At 39.4% G+C, this 21,302-nt stretch overlaps 1 pseudogene; it reads right to left on the bottom strand.

The window, feature by feature from the left end:
* Positions 1-394: 394 nt before the first annotated feature.
* LOC128572536 (RNA-binding E3 ubiquitin-protein ligase MEX3C-like) lies at positions 395-20,252 on the bottom strand (annotated as a pseudogene).
* Between the last annotated feature and the right edge of the window lie 1,050 nt (positions 20,253-21,302).

Here is a 21,302-nt window from a genome sequence, read left to right as displayed (position 1 = left end):
ACACTGTCTCTTATTTTTTTGAAACTATAAGAGTCTATAAGTCTTATATTGCAAATTTTAGTGTTTAAAAGGAGCAGTCATCAGGTGTACTTTCTTTTTTTTTCTTTCTTTTTTTTTTTTTTTTAAGAGACAGAGCCTCACTTGGTCGCCCTTGGTAGAGTGCCTGGCGTTACAGCTCACAGGAACGTCCAGCTCTTGGGCTTAGAAGATTCTCTTGCCTCAGCCTCCCTAGTAGCTGAGACTACAGGTGCCCACCAGAATGCCCGGCTATTTTTGCTGCAGTTTGGCCGGGGGCCGGGTTTGAACCCACCACTACTTGTAAATGAGACCTGCGCCCTACTAACTGAGCCACAGGTACTCCAGGTACATTTTCTTTAAGGTCTATAAACTGTGCTCAAGAAAGTTCATCATCTTGTAGGGCAGTTAGCACAGGATTGTAGGAGATCTGTACCTGAAAATAATAATTTTTGCAAGGAAAACCATCAAATGTGGCACAATTGTGCATATCTTTTCCTTTCGTTTTTGGGACACTGTCATTCATCAGATGGGCAAGTCATCAAGAGGATGATTGTGTTGTTGTAAAAAATAGAAAGCCATTGATGGCAGTATATGACCAGAAACCCAGTGAACTTGGGTTGGGACTTATGTATTTTTCCCTCCCCAAAGCAAACTGGTAGTGAGCTTCATTTTCTTCACCAACTCTAATTAATGTACCTTTTCCTGTTATTTACATGTGCTGTATATTCTTTTTCCTGTTTGTTTTAAATTATGCTGGAATAATTTATAATTTAGGTATATAAATCCTCACTTTAAAGTCTGACAAATTAAAATAAGACAATGTTCTATCCAAATATCAAATACCAAAATAAAAATCAATCTAGATCAGCTATTTGTGCACAGGGGCACTCCTCCGAGATGAGGAAATCACACCAAACAGGAGGCAAGTCAGTCATTGAAGAGAAAAAACCTCCAAGATACACGGTGGCCAAGAGGGTATTTATGAGGAATGATATTCTGAATATGGAAAGTATGATTAGCATGGGTTCTGCTTAGACAGAATCACATGGAAAGGAAGGCTTATGGAGGAAGAACCAAGTTAATTGAGACTTGAAGGACGAGAAGGAGGCAGCCACAAGAAGGGCAGGAGATACTGAAGCATTCCAGAAAGCAGAGGTGGCAGGGCTAAGAGTCTGAGGGAAGGAGACCTTACAGACTCCCACATAGAGAAAGAAAACTGCAAATTGAAAAGAAGGGCGTAAAAGCATGCCAAGTCAGCATTTTGTCAACCTCATTTTATAACTTTTGATATTCATGCGAATTTTAATATCATTGCACTTGGAAACCACTTTTAGGTCATAGCTTTTCCCATTGTAATCATTCCTGAGTATGTGTAATAGGTGCTTAGAAATCATAATCAATCATAAGCCAAAGAGTTAATCATAGCCATGTACTTTGCAAGGGAACATTATTCAAATCTTGTTAAATGTTTTTTAAAACCCTCTGGAAAGTACGAAGGGCTGGGAAAATCTGAAAATGTGAAGTGGCAGAATAAGGGGAAGAAAGAACTGCCCACGTTTAGAAATATATCCAAGGACCATGTCCGACTTGCTGGTGATGAGGGGTGAAGGAGGAGGGTCCTGGAAAATGTCCAGTTTCATGGCTCCAGCAAATGGATGTAAAGATGGGAGTAGCATGTTGTATAAAAGAAAATCTGGGGAAGGAATTAGGATTTGGAGCAGGCAGAGGAGGGTGTGGTTTGGGAGGTGTCTTTTGAAACATGGATGCAAAGTGCTTAATGCCTCCTAAGTCCAGTGTGGTAGGTCATACACAGCCCCTGCCCTCCAAGAGCTGCAGTTTAAAGGCTTCTGTGTTGACTGGGCTTCCCTGGTGTCAGCAAATCATTTTTTATGCAGGTGAAATGATTTAATACTTGGTCCCGTGTTTAAAGAGAAGTTACAGATGGAGAGAGGTTTTTCCACCTCTTACTCATTTTTTGCCTTGTTGAGGTTTTGGGTTAATCTTCAATATGACAAAAACCTCCACACTCAATGTGTGTTTCTGCCTAGCTGTAGGAGAGATAAAGGGAGCCCATGAGGGCCAGGGATGCTGAGGGAGGCCCTATATATTACAGTCACTATAGGTTGTGTTGAGGCATGGAGGAGAGGGGTTAATAAATGAAATAAATATTAAACATAGAAGATAAATCCCTCAAATTGACCTTTACTGTCTTATCTTCTGAATGGTATTCACATTAAAGATGGCTTTATGGAGGATGTTTTGTTTTGAGACAGAGTGTGAATTTGTCACCTTCAGTTCAGTGCCATGTAGTGTCAGAGCCCATGGTAACCTCAAATTCCAGGGCTTAACTGATCCTCTTTCCCTCAGTTTCCTGAGCAGCTGGAACTACAGGTGCCTGCTATAATGCCCAGCTAGTTTTTCTAATTTTCGTAGAGATAGCGTCTTGCTCTTGCTTCTGAGCTCAGGCAATTCACCTCCCAGAGTGCCAGGAATACAGAATTGAGTCGCCATGTTCATCCTATGGAGAAGTTCTTAATATTTATTGAAGCAAATCATTTTAATAATGATATAAGTGTTTGTTGCAATAGATTGGTCCATAAATAAAAGCAGCAGTGCAAGAATTAAATTACTGCTTACAGCATGATTCTGATGTTTGCCTGGGTTCCTTGTGATTCAGCTGATCTTAGGGCTCCTCCTCCAGGCCAGCTTCACAATTGCATATGTTCTTCCAAACTGATTTTAGACCCTAATGCAGTTCAACTGGTTACAATTCAGAATACTTACGGAGTTTGGTAAGAGTTTGAAAGAAAATTCGTTTTATATGGTGGTGTTTTCAGAGCTTAATGTTCTTGTTATTTATATGTGGCACATTTATCTTTTTAACAGTTGGAGGATTCCACAAGTTTTACCATCTATAAGTCCTAACATAATCCCAAATTATTATTATTGTTTTTTTTTTTTTTGCAGTTTTTGGCTGAGGCTGGGTTTGAACCTGCCACCTCTGGCATATAGGGCCAGCGCCCTATGCCTTTGATCCACAGGTGCCACCTTTCCCCAAGTTATTCTTTACTAGCTTCAAATGATGGCCCTGGAGCTGTCAGCACTGCCATGGAACTGGTGGGATGAAGTGAGAAGCCAAACTAAAGGCTTCCATGAAGTGTAAGATGGGGCTGCTGGGATGAAAGTGAGAAGCCAAACTGAAGGCCCGCATTTTCAGTTCACTGATAAAAAAGTGTGGAATATTAGTACAGCATGTGGTTGTAAATGTCCAGTTAGAATAGAGGCTATGTGTTGCCTTTTCTATTTCACAAATCAGAGAGTTAAAATTAGTCATTATATGTTTTCTGTGGTTAAAATTGTCTAACTTACAGATACATGTAGGGTCGTGTTGGGTTAGACTGTGGACTTTAACTTTTTCTGGATTATTATTCAAAGCAAAATATTTCCATGTAAATTATATTAGTGGAAATAATGTACTGGCCTTTTCATCTTTATAATCATCTTGCAAAATCTCTAAACTATGAAATCTATGGTAATTTAAAATCTATATTTGGTTTGTTACAGTAAGCTTTAAAATATAGCCTATATTCCAATAATGAAGATTTAATTATGTTGACTTCAATTTTTTACATGCACAAAAGTGTTCTTTATCAACATTTTTATTTTTCATTAATAATTTATAACTGATGAAGACATTTTTAAGCAAAGGTAATTGTTTTTTAACTATCAAGTGTGCTGACTGTCAGAGCCAGGATGCTACATCACAGTCCTGGTCCATGAAACTGCCAGGACACGAACCACTGTACAAGCTTGCTTGGGGTATGGCTTCCCATAAGTGCCAGGGAGCCCATTGTCTCAGTCAAGTAAGGCTCTCCATCAGGAGGAGCCAGTTTTCTCAGTCAGGTCAGAGCTGCCAGAGTGCCTCAAAGGTGCAGCAGTCAGTCTTATAGGAGCCTACTAGGAGCCCCGACTAGCTTCTCCTGTGGCTATTTATAAAAGTGATCCCATGGCTATTTACACCACAGGTGTGGAGACTGCCAAGCAACGATGTACGTGCTCTTGAGCTCTTTAATGAGAGACCGATCCTTTTCCCCTTCCCTTATTACCAAGGTTTTTTTCTTTTCAGGTATCTCCTACAGTTGTTGTTGCCTTTGTTTTGTGAATACACCATAGTGAATGGAAAAGTAACATTTATAGTGCTTTAAACATGTGGGTAACATCACTTTAATATTGATTTGAAGAGTCTTGGATTTCTTCAGATCTCTATTCTATATCTGCACAAAGCATCTATTTTATAGATGACATTGTAAATACCAAAATCCCAAATGAAATAATCCTATAGATTCATAATGTTTTCTGAAATTTAACTTTGAACATTTCAAAAAGCATGAATTTAAAGAAATCTTCTATATCAGGTAGCTGCCAATGCCTTAGGAACTCCTGCACTGATAGCCTACAATAAACAGCCTGGAAGAGAGCTAAGGAACCAGGTGGGCCATGATTTGTGCCCCAAGGATAAGTGCTTTATATAGCAGGTGAAATTAAATTATTTGCCTGCTCTTATGAAAGAATCTGTTACTACTATATTGAAAAATTATTTAGGGCCTTTGTCTAGGGCCCCAGTCTGAGCCGCTGAGCCAGACAGAGCTAATAGTGTTTAGCTCTGGGTCACAGGCAGCCATTGTGAGCGATCTGCCCCAGCAAGCTCGGCCCTCAGGGTCGCAGAGCTGGAATTGTGTGGGAGCTGGTAACCCAGCGACCAAGTAGCCTAAGGGCGGGGTCTGAGCCGCCTTGCAGCCCTAACCCTCGGCTGCAGAGGGAGACCAGTTTTGACACACAGGGTAAGTGGATAGCCACTTCAGCAGTGATTCCAACGACAAGCACTTCCCTGAGAAAGCTTCTGCTCAGTAAGTGAACAAGTTCAAAGTGCCTTTTAAGTGGGCTGAAGAGAGATTTAGGGTGTCTATCTGCTGGGGTTTGAGAAACTAGCAGCCTCCAGTCGTATCAGAACTGTGATTAACATCTCATACTCCAGAAGACCATGTGTTGCCAGGACAATATTCAATAACACATACATACTGCTTCGTTTTTGGTTGTTTTTTTTTTTTTGGTTTGGTTGTTTTTTTTTGTTTCTTTTGATGTTGTGGATTGTTGTTTTGTTTTTTAAGTTCAACCTTTTCCATACAGATGCTTTTTCTTTCTCAATTTTTCTAGTTTAATTATAATTTCCCATTGCTGCCAATTTCAATAATTAGAACTTCATTTTTGTTAGTGTTTCTACTGCTATTATTTGGTTTTTCCAGCCAATTTTATCCCGTAAAGTTTTCTGTTTGCTTGTTTTGGTTTGATTTATAGCATTTTTGTCTTTCCTCTCTATTTGGTGGAGGTGGGGTACTGTGTCTGATCAGGTTAGCAAAGAGCTGCTGACCTCAAGGGAACCAGCCAACTGGGCACCCCCAGAAGGTGTTTTTTTTTAAGGTTGTATCAAAGTACCCTACTGTACACCTATAATGTTCTGTCTATCTCTTTCTGTGCCTCTCTTCTTTTGGTCAATATTCCTTTTACCCACCCCCTCTCCTTTCCATATTTTTCTTTTTTTTTTTCTTATCAATCGGTCCTCCTTTCTTTCATCCCTTTTTTGCACTTACACCTTCTCACCCTTCTGGTCCTGTAACCCTTAGTCCACAGGCATGAGAACTTAAAGAGCAAGAGGAAGTGAAAGGAAAATTAGGGCAAGGAAACAGATCAAAGAAATCACTCATGAGGAAGAATCAGCAGAAAACTCCAGGCAACCTGAAAAACCAGTCCAGAACAACCCCACCAAGGGACCATGAGGTAGCTACTCCAGAGGATTCCACCTATACAGAAATGTTAGGAATGACAGAAAGGGAATTTAGAATACACATGTGGAAAACAATGAAAGAAATGATGGAAACAATGAAGGAAACTGCTAATAAAGTGGATAATAACCAAAAGGAAATCCAAAAACAGAATCAAATAAGAGATTTACGATATGAAGAATATAAAATGGATATAGCAGAGCTGAAGGAAATGAAACAGTCCATCAGGGAACTTAAAGATGCAAAGGAAAGTATCAGCAACAGGTTAGAAAAGGTAGAAGAAAGAATTTCAGAGGTAGAAGACAAAGTTCTTGAGATAACTCAGACAGTAAAACAGGCAGAAAAGAAGAGAGAGAAAGCAGAACGTTCACTGCCAGAATTATGGGACTTTATGAAGCGTTCCAACATACGAGTTATAGGAATTCCAGAAGGGGAAGAAGAATGCCCCAGAGGAATGGAAGCCATACTAGAGAGTATTATAAAAGAAAATTTCCCAAATATCACCAAAGATTCTGACACACTGCTTTCAGAGCGCTATCGGACCCCAGGTCGCCTCAACTCTAACCTAGCTTATCCAAGACACATTGTGATGAAACTGTCCAAAGTCAAGACAAAGGAAAAGATTCTGCAAGTTGCCAGGAGTAAGCGCCAGTTGACCTACAGGGGCAAATCCATCAGATTGACCGCAGACTTCTCTAATGAAACATTCCAAGCAAGAAGACAATGGTCATCTGCCTTTAATCTACTTAAGCAGAACAATTTCCAGCCCAGAAATCTGTACCCTGCTAAGCTAAGCTTCAAAATTGATGGAGAAATCAAATCATTTACGGATATACAAACATTGAGGAAATTCACCTTAACAAGACCAGCTCTACAGGAAATACTTCAACCTGTTCTGCACACTGACCACCACAATGGATCAGCAGCAAAGTAAGAACTCAGAAATTAAAGGACAGAACCAAACCTCCACACTGATGCAAAAGATAAAACTAAGCAATGGACTCTCACAAAATAGGACAAATGGAATACTACCACACTTATCAATTATCTCAATAAATGTTAATGGCTTGAATTCCCCACTGAAGAGACATAGATTGGTTGACTGGATTAAAAAACACAAGCCATCCATTTGCTGTCTGCAAGAAACACACCTGGCTTCAGAAGACAAATTAAAGCTCCGAGTCAAGGGTTGGAAGACAATTTTTCAGGCAAATGGAATTCAGAAGAAAAGAGGAGTTGCGGTCTTATTTTCAGATACATGTGGATTTAAAGCAACTAAAGTCAAAAAAGACAAAGATGGGCACTTTATATTGGTCAAGGGAAAAATACAACAAGAAGACATTTCAATTCTAAATATCTATGCACCCAATTTAAATGCTTCCAGATTCTTGAAACAGACCTTACTCAGTCTGAGCAATACGATATCTGATAATACCAGAATAACAGGGGACTTTAACACTCCTCTTACAGAGCTGGACAGATGCTCTAAACAGAAATTAAACAAGGACATAAGAGACTTAAATGAGACCCTAGAACAACTGTGCTTGATAGACGCATATAGAACACTCAATCCCAAAGATAAAGAATATACATTCTTCTCATAACCCCATGGAACATTCTCCAAAATTGATCATATCCTGGGACACAAAACAAATATCAACAGAATCAAAAGAATTGAAATTTTACCTTGCATCTTCTCAGACCATAAGACACTAAATGTGGAACTCAACTCTAACAAAAATGCTCGACCCCACCCAAAGGCATGGAAACTAAACAATCTTCTGTTGAATAACAGATGGGTGAAGGAAGAAATAAAACAGGAAATCATTAACTTCCTTGAGCATAACAACAATGAAGTCACAAGCTACCAAAACCTGTGGGATACTGCAGAAGCAGTTTTGAGAGGAAAATTCACCGCTTTAGATGCCTACATTCGAATAACAGAAAGAGAGCACATCGACAATCTCACAAGAGAGCTTATGGAATAGGAAAAAGAAGAACAATCTAAGCCTAAACTCAGTAGAAAAAAAGAAATCTCCAAAATCAAATCAGAGATCAATGAAATTGAAAACAAAAGAATCATTCAGAAAATTAATGAAACAAGGAGTTGGTTTTTTGAAAAAATAAATAAAATAAGTAAAGCATTGGCCAGAGTAACCAGGAATAGAAAAGTAAAATCTCTAGTAACCTCAATCAGAAATGATAAAGGGGAAATAACAACTGATCCCACAGAGATACAAGAGATCATCTCTGAATACTACCAGAAACTCTGTGCCCAGAAATTTGACAATGTGAAGGAAATGGATCAATATTTGGGATCACACCATCTCCCTAGATTCAGCCAGGAAGAAATAGAGCTCCTCAACAGACCAATTTCAAGCACTGAGATCAAAGAAACAAAAAAAATCTTCCAACCAAAAAATGCCCTGGTCCAGATGGCTTCACTCCAGAATTCTATCAAACCTTCAAGGAATAGCTTATTCCTGTACTGCAGAAATTATTCCAAAAAATTGAGGAAGAAGGAATCTTCCCCAACACATTCTATGAAGCAAACATCACCCTGATACCAAAACCAGGAAAAGACCCAAACAAAAAGGAGAATTTCAGACCAATCTCACTCATGAACATAGACGCAAAAATTCTCAACAAAATCCTAGCCAGTAGATTACAGCTTATCATCAAAAAAGTCATTCAACATGATCAAGTAGGCTTCATCCCAGGGATGCAAGGCTGGTTTAACATACGCAAGTCTATAAACGTTATCCACCATATTAACAGAGGCAAAAATAAAGATCACATGATCCTCTCAATAGATGCAGAAAAAGCATTTGATAAAATCCAGCATCCTTTTCTAATTAGAACACTGAAGAGTATGGGCATAGGTGGCACATTTCTAAAACTGATTGAAGGTATCTATGACAAACCCACAGCCAATATTTCACTGAATGGAGTAAAACTGAAAGCTTTTCCTCTTAGAACTGGAACCAGACAAGGTTGTCCTCTGTCACCTTTACTATTCAACATAGTGCTGGAAGTTCTAGCCAATACAATTAGGCAAGATAAGGAAATAAAGGGAATCCAAATGGGAGCAGAGGAGGTCAAACTCTCCCTCTTTGATGACGACATGATCTTATACTTAGAGAACCCCAGAGACTCAACCACAAGACTCCTAGAAGTCATGAAAAAATACAGTAATGTTTCAGGATATAAAATCAATGTCCACAAGTCAGTAGCCTTTGTATATACCAATAACAGTCATGATGAGAAGGTAATTAAGGACACAACTCCCTTCAAAATAGTCTCAAAGAAAATGAAATACCTAGGAATAAACCTAAAGAAGGAGGTGAAGGACCTCTATAAAGAAAACTATGAAATACTCAGAACAGAAATAGCAGAGGATATTAACAAATGGAAGAACATACCATGCTCATGGATGGGAATGATCAACATTGTTAAAATGTCTATACTTCCTAAAGCAATCTACCTATTCAATGCCATTCCTATCAAAATACCAACATCATACTTTCAAGATTTGGAAAAAATGATTCTGCATTTTGTATGGAACCAGAAAAAACCCCGTATAGCTAAGGCAGTTCTCTGTAACAAAAATAAAGCTGGGGGAATCAGCATACCAGATTTTAGTCTGTACTACAAAGCCATAGTGCTCAAGACAGCATGGCACTGGCACAAAAACAGAGACATAGACACTTGGAATCAAATTGAAAACCCAGAAATGAAACTAACATTTTACAACCACCTAATCTTTGATAAACCAAACAAGAACATACCTTGGGGGAAAGACTCCCTATTCAATAAATGGTGTTGGGAGAACTGGATGACTACATGTAAAAGACTGAAACTGGACCCACACCTTTCCCCACTCACAAAAATTGATTCAAGATGGATAAAGGACTTAAACTTAAGGCATGAAACAATAAAAATCCTCCAAGAAAGCATAGGAAAAACACTGGAAGATATTGGCCTGGGGAAAGACTTCATGAAGAAGACTGCCATGGCAATTGTAACAACAACAAAAATCAACAAATGGGACTTCATTAAACTGAAAAGCTTCTGTACAGCTAAGGAGACAATAACCAAAGCAAAGAGACAACCTGCACAATGGGAAAGGATATTTGCATATTTTCAATCAGACAAAAGCTTGATAACTAGGATCTATAGAGAACTCAAATTAATCCACATGAAAAATGCCAACAATCCCTTATATCAATGGGCAAGAGACATGAATAGAACTTTCTCTAAAGACGACAGATGAATGGCTAGCAAACACATGAAAAAATGTTCATCATCTCTATATATTAGAGAAATGCAAATCAAAACAACCCTGAGATATCATCTAACCCCAGTGAGAATGGCCCACATCACAAAATCTCAAAACTGCAGATGCTGGCGTGGATGTGGAGAGAAGGGAACACTTTTACACTGCTGGTGGGACTGCAAACTAGTACAACCTTTCTGGAAGGAAGTATGGAGAAACCTCAAAGCACTCAAGCTAGACCTCCCATTCGATCCTGCATTCCCATTACTGCGCATCTACCCAGAAGGAAATAAATCCTTTCATCATAAGGACACTTTTACTAGACTGTTTATTGCAGCTCGATTTACAATCGCCAAAATGTGGAAACAGCCTAAATGCCCACCAACCCAGGAATGGATTAACAAGCTGTGGTATATGTATACCATGGAATACTATTCAGCCATTAAAAAAATGGAGACTTTACATCCTTGATATTAACCTGGATAGACGTGGAAGACAGTATTCTTAGTAAAGCATCACAAGAATGGAGAAGCATGAATCCTATGTACTCAATTTTGATATGAGGACAATTAATGACAATTATGGTTATGGGGGGGGAAACAGAAGGAGGGAAGGAGGGAGGTGGGTGGGGCCTTGGTGTGTGTCACACTTTATGGGGGCAAGACAGGATTGCAAGAGGGACTTTACCTAACAATTGCAATCAATATAACCTGGCTTATTGTACCCTCAATGAATCCCCAACAATAAAAAAAAAATAAAAAAAAAAGAAAATATTATGCTAAGTGAGTTAAATCAGACACAAAGGAACAGATATTGTAGGATTCCACTTACATAAGATACCCAGAATAGGCAATTCATAGAGACAGAAAGTAGAATAGGGTTTGCCATGGGCTGGGGAGAGGAGGAGTTGGGGGCAATTTTTTAATGGGCACAGAGCTTCAGTTTGGGAAGATGAAAAAGTCCTGGAAACAGATAGTGGTGATGAGTTTACAGGGTTGTGAATGTACCTAATGCCATTGAACTGTGAACTGTATTATTTAACAATGGTTAAAATGATCAATTTTATGCTATGTGTATTTTACCACAATAAAAAGTTATACGAAAAAAAAAAGAAGCATAGGATATTTGCATATTTTGAATCAGACATAAGCTTTATAACTAGGATCTATAGAGAACTCAAATTAATCCACATGAAAAAAGCCAACAATCCCATATATTAATGGGCAAGAGACATGAATAGAACCTTCTCTAAAGAAGACAGACAAAGGGCTAACAAACATCTGAAAAAATGCTCATCATCCCTATTTCTTAGAGAAATGCAAATCAAAACCAACCCAAGATACCATCTAACCCCAGCGAGAATGACCCACATCACAAAATCTCAAAACTGCAGATGCTGGCATGGATGTGGTAACTTTTATACTGCTGGTGGGACTGCAAACTAATACAACCTTTTTGGAAGGAAGTATGGAGAACCCTCAAAGAACTCAAGCTAAACCTCCCATTTGATCCTGCAATCCCATTACTGGGCATCTACCCAGAAGGAAAAAAATCCTTTTATCTTAAGAACACTTGCACTAGACTATTTATTGCAGCTCAATTTACACTCGCCAAAATGTGGAACATCCTAAATGCCCACCAACCCAGGAATGGATTAACAACCTGTGGTATATGTACACCATGGCATACTATTCAGCCATTAAAAAAAAATGGAAACTTTACAGCCTCTGTATTAACATGGATGGAAATGGAACACATTGTTCTTAGTAAAGCATCACAAGAATAGAAAAAAAAAAAAAAGAAAGAAAATGTGCCAAACAGTCTAAAAAACCAGTGTATGGTGCCCCATGATGGCATTAATGTACACAGCTATGATTTAATTAAAAAATAAAAGAGAGAGAGTTGCTGGTGGGTTAAGTGAGAAGACACACATGCATGCATAGACCTGTGAGTGGCTGACAGGTTCAAATGCAGAGTAAAGTTGTTATTTAAATTAGCAGATAGCAAGTAATTAACAGCACTGTTATTGTCATCTTCTTTCAGCGCTATCTATACCAGCAGCAGCAGCGTGGAAGACTGGGGAATGTCTCAAAAAACATGGCACTGGAAGAGGGTCAGGGCTGAGGCAGGCAAGTCTGGCTCAAGAACACTACACACCCTGAGCTGCTCAGCCACGGATCCAGAACCACTGCTACAGCCACCGTCAGAGCTCCAAACCCTCCATGCACTTTCCCTGTAACTTCTCAGACATGGGAGAAACCTCAGGAACCCAGGTTATGGTTCAGCCATGCAATTGTGATGCTGTAAAAGCTGGAGCTCAAGCTTTCCATGAAAGCCAGTAGTTTACAGATGAGAGCCAGATGAATGAAGCCATTTGCTACAGATTATCATGTCAGTTATTCAAGTATTTGCATGTATGTGTGTAGATGGCCTTTAGTATGTTGCCTGCAGCAAATAACTCTATTTCTGATGCTGTTTCTCTTATAAAGAATTTCATCCTTTTAGAGGTTAGAGAAAACAATCTGAGAACCACTACTGTGAATTGAATTTAGATACAGGAGGAATTGGGGGAAAACATCAGTAACCCTGGGAGAAAGTAACTGTGTAGTTCTGAGCTCCAGGGAGGAGGGTAATCTGACACAATCTTAAATGTAGCCCAAAGAAAGATTCATTCAAAATCCAGTTAAAAATGGAGGAACATAATTCCATTACGTTCTGAGAGGATAATTTAAGACTGCTGAGATTCTATTTTTCAGAGCTTTCTAAACACACCAGTAGTATTGATGACAAAAAAAAAAAAGAAGAATACATGTAGACATATCTTTTTGTGTTCTTTGCCACAGATAAGTACAGATTGGAAATAAGGAAGAATAACTCAATGGTAGCACAAACATAAAGGAAGATAAATATCTAAAATCATGCAAAATATTATATATAGTTTGCAAGCCACTACAAGAATTTTTGAGACAGACTGTATTATGGTCTGTTATTTCTCTTCCAAGAAACGCAGTTCACAGTCCTTTCTGATTTACCTGTGGAAGCTTTAACGTCCTCAGTTTATCAGTGTTGCCAGAAGGGTTTCATTTGTTTTTGTCCATGTATATTTTGTTTCTTGATTTTGTGTAACTTAAAACACAAGAGTTTTGTAATGACCCATGTAGAAATCCTTTTAAATTATGCTGGGAAACGGGAGAGAGGCTCAAGGAAAGGTCATGCCTCGGTTGTGGGGGTTGAAAGACAGTATTTCTCAAACTGTCCGTATTCTACTAAAGCTCCATGAACCATCACTTTCATTAAAAAGACCACTAAAGGCTTTTTCCCTTTGTTTTATTTATTGATATGTGTTTGTGTGTGTGTGTGTGTTTCTGTGTGTAGAGATTATTAAAGATTTAAAACATTAAGAGGAGGGTGCCAGGGACTACACAGCTGTCTTAGGGACAAAGGTGAGGCATCCCTGGCCCTCCAGAGGCTGCAGTCTGTGCCTGCCCTATGGCCTCCCCAGATGGTCACTGGGTTTGACTCCTACCTGATTCTGCTCCACTGAGAGTCTTTTACATGACCGCTGGCCAAGGCTGCTATAAAACCTGAAAGGAGGGCACACTGTGGCATGGAGGGCATCAAGCAACTCTCACTCCTGCGCCTTCACTGTCCCTCTGGGCAGCTCTGGGCAGCCAGTATCATCACTTCCCCATGCCTACCACCTGTGCCCACCTTATACCTCCCACCTTCAGTGAGCATCTGGCCTCCTACTCAGGGATTTGGCCTTCCTCCCTGGTGAAGAAACCACCAGCCTGGCCTCCAGGTGCAGCACGTCCGGCCACGTGATCTCTGCCAGCTGCCAGTACCCCCGTGTGCCAGTAGACAGGTAACAGGCTCTCAGCCAGTGGATGGTGATGGTGTCGAGCCCTGTTTCAACCGCCTATTGGCTATTTGCAACTCCTCTTTGATAGAGTGCTTATTCCAGATGTGTTGGTTTTTATTAAACTGGGTTGTAGGTCTTACTGCCTTATAGGAATTCTTTGTACATTTTTCATACCAGTGCTTTTTCAGATGGATATATTATAAATACTGGCCGAGCAGTATAAATACCAGTGCTTTGTCAGATGGATATATTAGAATTACTGGCCAGCTGGATATATTATAAATACTGACAGTATCATTTGGTGAATGACTAAATTACCATATGTAAACATTTTTATTAAATAGGAAAAGTGGAAAATATTTCAATTCTTATTTGGAGGCCATAAATTGGATATCAAAACATGACAAGGACACCACAAGAAAGAAATATCACTAGCCAATGTCTCTAGAAAAAGATATGCAAAAAATCTTACCACCACATAATAGACTAAAGGGAAAAGAACATATAATCACAATAGATGCAGAAGAAAGTATTTGAGAAAATGTGATAGCTATTTATTTAAAAGCTCCCAGTAAGCTTGGAATAAATATAAAATCCCTTCATGCCTACAGCAATACTATACCTCATGGCGAAACATTGTTCCCCTTGGGAACAACAACATCATCAAAAAAAATGTCCACTATAATAGTTTCTATTCACCATCATACCGAAATTATTTGCCAATGCAATAATTTTTTTTTTTTTTTTTTTTTTTTTGTAGAGACAGAGTCTCACTGTACTGCCCTCAGGTAGAGTGCCGTGGCGTCACAAGGCTCACAGCAACCTCTTAACTCTTGGGCTTACGCGATTCTCTTGCCTCAGCCTCCCGAGCAGCTGGGACTACAGGCACCTGCCACAACGCCTGGCTATTTTTTGGTTGCAGTTTGGCCGGGGCTCGGTTTGAACCTGCCACCCTCGGCATATGGGGCTGGCGCCCTACTCACTGAGTCACAGGCGCCGCCCGCCAATGCAATAATTTAAGAAAGAGAAATAAAAGGTATTAATATTGAAAAGATCTGTAGTAATGACTGTGTTTGTGGAAAATCTAAATATATTTACAAAGTATGCAGATTAGTATATGAATTTAATAAAGTCACACAGAACCGAGTCAGGACACTAAAATAATTGCATGCTCGCATACAGGAAACAAGTACAAAATGAATTTTGAAAATGTCATCTACAACGTAATTCAAAAAATCAAATATCTCAAATATCTAGGAGTAAATCTAACAAAAAATTCTTGTATACTTATACAGTATAAGTCACTGACAATATTACACTTTGTGCCTTTCCAGAACTTTTTCAGAGCAGGATGATCTAGAATGGGACAGCTGGCCCCTTTTCTCCCTGACCTTCATGTCCTTCTTCACAAGAGAGCAGTTAAATTGGTTTTAGAAATGCTTTTCAGTTCCAAGCATATGGGGTTGAGTGATATCTATCATATTTAAATATCAGACAAAAGCATTTTCTTTCTTTTTTCCATGTAGCACAACTGGCATGCAAATAGAATTTTATCATGTCATACTCTGCTAGCATTGAAAGGCTGAGCCACAGTTGCTATTTGCATGCCAGTTGTGCTACAGGGCACATTCTGTGTGCCTAATAGGCTGTAACATTTTGCTAGGGCCGCTGTGGCTCCTGCAGGAATGTGAGGCAGCTATGTGAGGGCACAGTGTCTGCCCTGCAAGGTTATGGGGATGAGTTCTCTGAGATGGCATACTGCAGACAAATGCATAGAGTAGATTAACACTCTTCTATGTGTAATTTCTGCTTTTCCTGCATAAAACTTCCTTATAAAAGTGTTAACTATTAAGCTTTGTGAAAGGTCTGTCAGGCAGTGGAGCTGCCTGCTTCAGGAGATGCTTTGGGCAGGTAGTTACCATATAAATAGCAGCAATGTGCAAAGATGCTCATGACCTCGTGTGAAGTGAAAGCAACACAAAGAAGTTTCTCTGATATTCCTGCAAGTGCACCTAACTGAGTTGCCATTGAATACTAATGAAGGCCAAATTTCATTTGGATGGAACTATGGTCCCTCAAGTAGAAAGCCCTAGAATAGAGCACCGAAAGTCCCCAAATGCAATTCTGAGTCTGGGGCCTGTGATAGTCTTCTCCACCAAGGGAGGTAACAAGTGAGATTTTACAATTGCATTCCTGATCCACTGATCATACCTGCCTTGAACTTCTGGGCGAAATCAGAGTCAATGTAGTGGTTTTGTCCCAAATTATAACCAGTAATCTAGTAAACTGCCATAAGCCCTACTACTACCAATAAGTAATCATAATGCATTACAAAGTTACTTCCAATACTGCAGAATTAGGCAGAAGTTGTTGTAAAATAAAAAAATAAAAAAAAAAACCCATTTTGTCAAAACTGGCAGTGTAAAGAAAGCAGAACTGGAAGTGCCTGAATCATCTGCAATGTCAAGTACCTTGCATAACCTCTTCCTGTGGTTAGTTTTGGGTACCCACTGTTTTGAAATCTTAGACATATACAGTTTCTCATAGGCTCACACAACCTATGACTATCTTCCCTCAGCCAACATGAACTTCAGCTTCAGCAATTCTTAGATAAGCTATGTCTCTGCGTCTACATGATAGTATTAATAATTCAAACCAAACTAGTAGACAGGAGACCACTTAGGTTTAGTGTTACCACAGCAGCCTTTTATAAGTTTACAAACAACTTTAGCCTAACTCCAATAAAGCCTGATAACAGTCACAAGAATTCATTAGGAAGTTTACTGGAAGTTACCATTATATCCATGCCTTTATAGGTCCATATAGAGATATGGTAATATGGGGTGTGTGGGTGTGTGTGTGTGTGTGTGTGTGTGTGGTAAAGAGTGAATTTGGATTGTCTGGGCAAACTGCAAATGATGGTGTTCTCTTTTCATAGATCTTATTGGCATATGAGGAAGAGGTTGCGATCATATGGAACTAGGGAAGTAATAACTTCATTTTCAAAGCAAGTCATACAATCATGCTTTTGTCTTGATTTTGGAGGTGAGCTAGAGGTGGAGCCACCATTGGAAGAGCAGTAACTATTGGTACCATTAGAAAAAGCAGGGATGTATATGGGAAGGCCAATATGGTTGCCTGTACTAACTGGGTCACTCCTAACCCTCCCAGACAGTGGGTGTTCTGTACTTCAGGAAATGTAGGATGAGTAGATGGCTGACTTCCTCTGCACTGAGTCTTCATGTTACCAGAGAGATCACTCTCAAAGCCAGAAAGTGGGTTAACTGGTTCAAAGGAAGTCCAGGTACTTTGAGCATTTCTTGGTAAAGAGTCAAAGGCAGGAGAATTAACTGCAAGATCTCTTGAGCCTACTGACAGTAGTGTACCTCCAAACCAAAAGTTTCCTGTACTAAATGGGCTTCTTAGACTAAAGTAAGCCAGTCTATTGCTTCCAAAGTAGGAGTTTGTGGAACCATTTTCTAGAGAACTGGAACTATCATGTAGATAATTAGATATCATTCTTTATGGGCTAGGAGGAACTAGACTGGAGGAGAGCCATGCAGAACCTAGAGGTTACATAGGTACCATTGTCGTGGAAATCACTGAGCATTATACAGTTTCCTGTACAACTGACAATATGCATTTTTATTTCTTCCCGTGCTCTGTCAACATTTTCCAGCATCCCAATCACTTCAAAGACAGGCTCCTTATCTCTGCACGGAGTTACTATGTATGTGGGTCTGCTGCTGAATTCTTTTTTTTTTTTGGCTGGGGCTGGGTTTGAACCCACCACCTCAGGCATATGGGACCGGCGCCCTACTCCTTGAGCCACAGGCGCTGCCCTGAATTCTTTCAATAGTTGCTTCTTTGGGTCCAAGTGCTAATCCTACCATATGATTAGGAGACCTTGACTTGGACTGTGGTTTAACCAGGAAGATTAGGACTAAATGACAATTAGTCCCAGGGCAGGGCAGGGCAGGGCAGGGCAGGGCAGGACAGGGCAGTGCAGGTCAGGGCAGGGCCATTTTTGTTTCGAAATGCACAAATCATGGAGAAGTGCCCTGTAGCTGAGAGGATTTCGCTCTTCCTCAGGTGCAGGGACGCCTGGTTGCCGTTCAGGGTGGCGCCGGCGCCCCGCAGCTTCCGGGCCGCAGGCGTGGGGCAGCATCGCGGCCATCACGCCTGGGCATTGTCCCCTCGGTACAGCATCCGCCCGGCCAAGGCTGCAGCCGCCGCCTCCCGGGCATCGGAGTCTGAGGCGGGCAGCAGTACCGACCCAGGGACCGGTCCAGGATAGACTGGGTCTGGCAGGCGGTAGCCGTGGGCGGCGACAGCAGCAGCAGCAGCAGCAGCAGCGACAGTCCGTTCTCCTCTGCTTCCTCCAGCTTCTCCTCCTCTGCCAGGTCTCGGTCCAGCTCCGCTTCCTCCTGCTTCTCGTCCTCCTCCAATTCCAGCTCCGACACCTCTAGGATCCGGCCCGACCTGCCACGGCTAGGAGCTCCCTTAGCAGGAGCCGGTCCCACTCGCACTCCAGGGAGGCAGCGGGGCTGCCGACCCGGGCTGAGGAGCAGCAGCGCCGCCCTGAGACAGAGAGGGCAGGGTGGAGGGTCAGGGTTGGCAGTTCAGGGATGGACTCTTACAAAGGCAAGGTCAGCTTCAAGGCAGAGGTAGGTATCCAGGTGGGTGAGTGGGGACGGCAGCGGGGCGGGGCTGCTGGAGGTGGCAGCCGCTCCCCTTTCAGGGTTTCTTTTGTTTCATGTCCTTAACCGGCCCCTAGCGCGCTTGTCCTCAGGAACATTTATTAAATAAGGTTTCTTTTCTCCAATGTATGTTTGTGTTTGCTTTATGGATCAGATGGCGATACGAGGCTGAACATTGTTTTCTAATTTTCTGCACTGTGTCATTGAATCAGAAGAAAACACAATATATCATTTATCCACATATATACACAAACACATATATCTATATATACATATACATCTATATCCATTTATGTATATTTTCATATATTTATATATACATATTGTATCTTCTACTGACTTTTCTTTTTCAAACTGTAACGAACGCAACCTCTTTTACTAAGCACTATGAAGAAAAAACGAAAATAAAAGAGTTTTTCACTCATTGTTTTCAAAGTTTTAATACTATTCTGGAAAAAAGTAGCACTTCTGGGAAGTTGAAACAGAAAACCCTTATTAGCATTCTGAACAGGCATCTCAAGAAGAGTCAGGCTCTGAGAATGAGCCAGGTGTCCAACATAAATCTAAATCCCTTGGCCAGGTTAGGAGACAATCGCAAGCATTTGCAGTTCTGGCCAGATAAGACTCTGCTGGTTGTTTGGAAAAAGTGCCAGACTTTGAAGGAGTCGAACCAGGACATTCCAGGCATTAATGCATTTACTCAGGGACAATTTATTATTTTAAATTGTGTGTGACACACTGTGCTGAGAGTAAAATCAAAACTTAATAAAGCATACTTGCCCAGAAAACACATTTTGATCAGATGCTCGGAATTCATGCATTTGGTACAGCCATTTTAGTGAGTTTTATTATATCATTGTGTTTTAATTAATATTTCTATAATGACTAATGGTATTGAAAATATATTTTGTGCAAATTGGAAAATTTTATTTTTTATTCGGAAAAATGTCTATTCAAATCCTTTGCCCATTTTTAACTGGTAAACTCCTGTCTTATTAGTGACCTATAAAAGTTGTTTATATATTTTGGTTCCCAGACCCTAATCGGATACATGATTATTATTATTATTATTTTGCAGTTTTTTTTTTGGCCAGGGCTGGGTTTGAACCCACCACCTCTGGCGTATGGGGTCAGTGCCCTATTCCTTTAAGCCACAGGCACCACCCTCTGACACATAATTTAAAATATTACTTCTCTTTAAGTAGTTTAACTTTTCATATTTACCATGATGTTTTTTGAACAATATTTTTTTTTCAGTTTGAAGTACAATTCCCTTTTTTTCTTCTTTATTATGCTTTTCTTATAATTATCTTTATTAAACCCCGGTCACAAAAATTTACTGTTATTTTTGTCCAAAAAATTGTGTAGTTTAGCTTTTACATTTAGGTACACAATCTATTTTAGTATTTTCGTGTGGATGTGGATCACATTAGGGGTACAACTTCCTCCTTTGCACATGAATATATAATTTTCCCAGCATCATTTGTTGAAAAGCAAAATTAACTTTACCCCAGATTATTCTTTATTAAGGAATCTTCTTTTATGTCGGTCGACATGAAACCATCCGTATGCTTGTACCATATTGTTTTATTTCTGTAACATTGTAGTAATAAATATTATCAGGAGTTTAAGTTACTAAGTATTATTTTTCTAAATTGTGTATATTTAATTTTCTTTGTCCACATGGATTCTAGAGAGAGCTTGCCAAATTCTATTAAAGAAAAATGACTTTGGAATTTTCTTTGACTCTGTAGTTTAACCTGTGCATTTTCATCTTAATATTTAATAGTATCCTTTAATATTGGATGTTTCCTAATTTATTCCATTCTATTTTGATATTTAAGTATTTTAAATGATTTTAGTTATAAACTACTTGAATTTATTTTGTTAAACTTATTCCTAAATAATTCCTTTTTTTGATACTATTGTTAATAATTTTTTCTTAAGTCAATTTATTTTGTTGACTACTGTTATATAAAAGTACTATTTAATTTAGTATGTGGAAGTTGTATCTGTGACATTGATTAAATTGTGTATTAGTGTGAATAATTTTTAGTAAATTCCCTACATATTTTGAACATTATGGCAATAAAAATCTATTTCAATTTTTTACTCCAGAAGATTTTATTTTAATTTGTTTTTGTGTACAATATTTTCACTAATACACGCAGAACAATGGTGAACAGAATGCTAAAGGTGGATATTCATGTCTTGATTTTACACTTGCAGATGAAGCTCTCAACATTTCACCATGAGCTGCAGGTTTTACACAGTCTTTCAACAGGTCTCAGATGTTCTCTAGCACTCAACAATGTGTTTTATCCTGAACAGGTGTTAGAATTGTCAAACATTTTCTATTTAAAATATCACCTTCTTTCTTTCATTCTAGAAATACTATATAATCATTGGTTGATTTATTTTTTATTTTAATCTAACATTGCCACTGTGAAAAATTTCTAATTGTTCATGGTACATATTAATTTTTATATGTTGCTTTTATATGTTGTTGGTTCAGTTTGCTAGTATTTTTGAGGATTCTATATTTATATGGAATATTGGTTCATAGCCTTTCTTACTTGTGATGATTTGTCACAGTGTTAATATGG

The sequence above is a fragment of the Nycticebus coucang genome, chromosome 20, assembly GCF_027406575.1.
Source record: "Nycticebus coucang isolate mNycCou1 chromosome 20, mNycCou1.pri, whole genome shotgun sequence".
Lineage (NCBI taxonomy): Eukaryota > Metazoa > Chordata > Mammalia > Primates > Lorisidae > Nycticebus > Nycticebus coucang.
The sequence above is the reverse complement of the archived record's forward strand: the minus strand, read 5'-3'. Positions and strand labels throughout refer to the sequence as shown.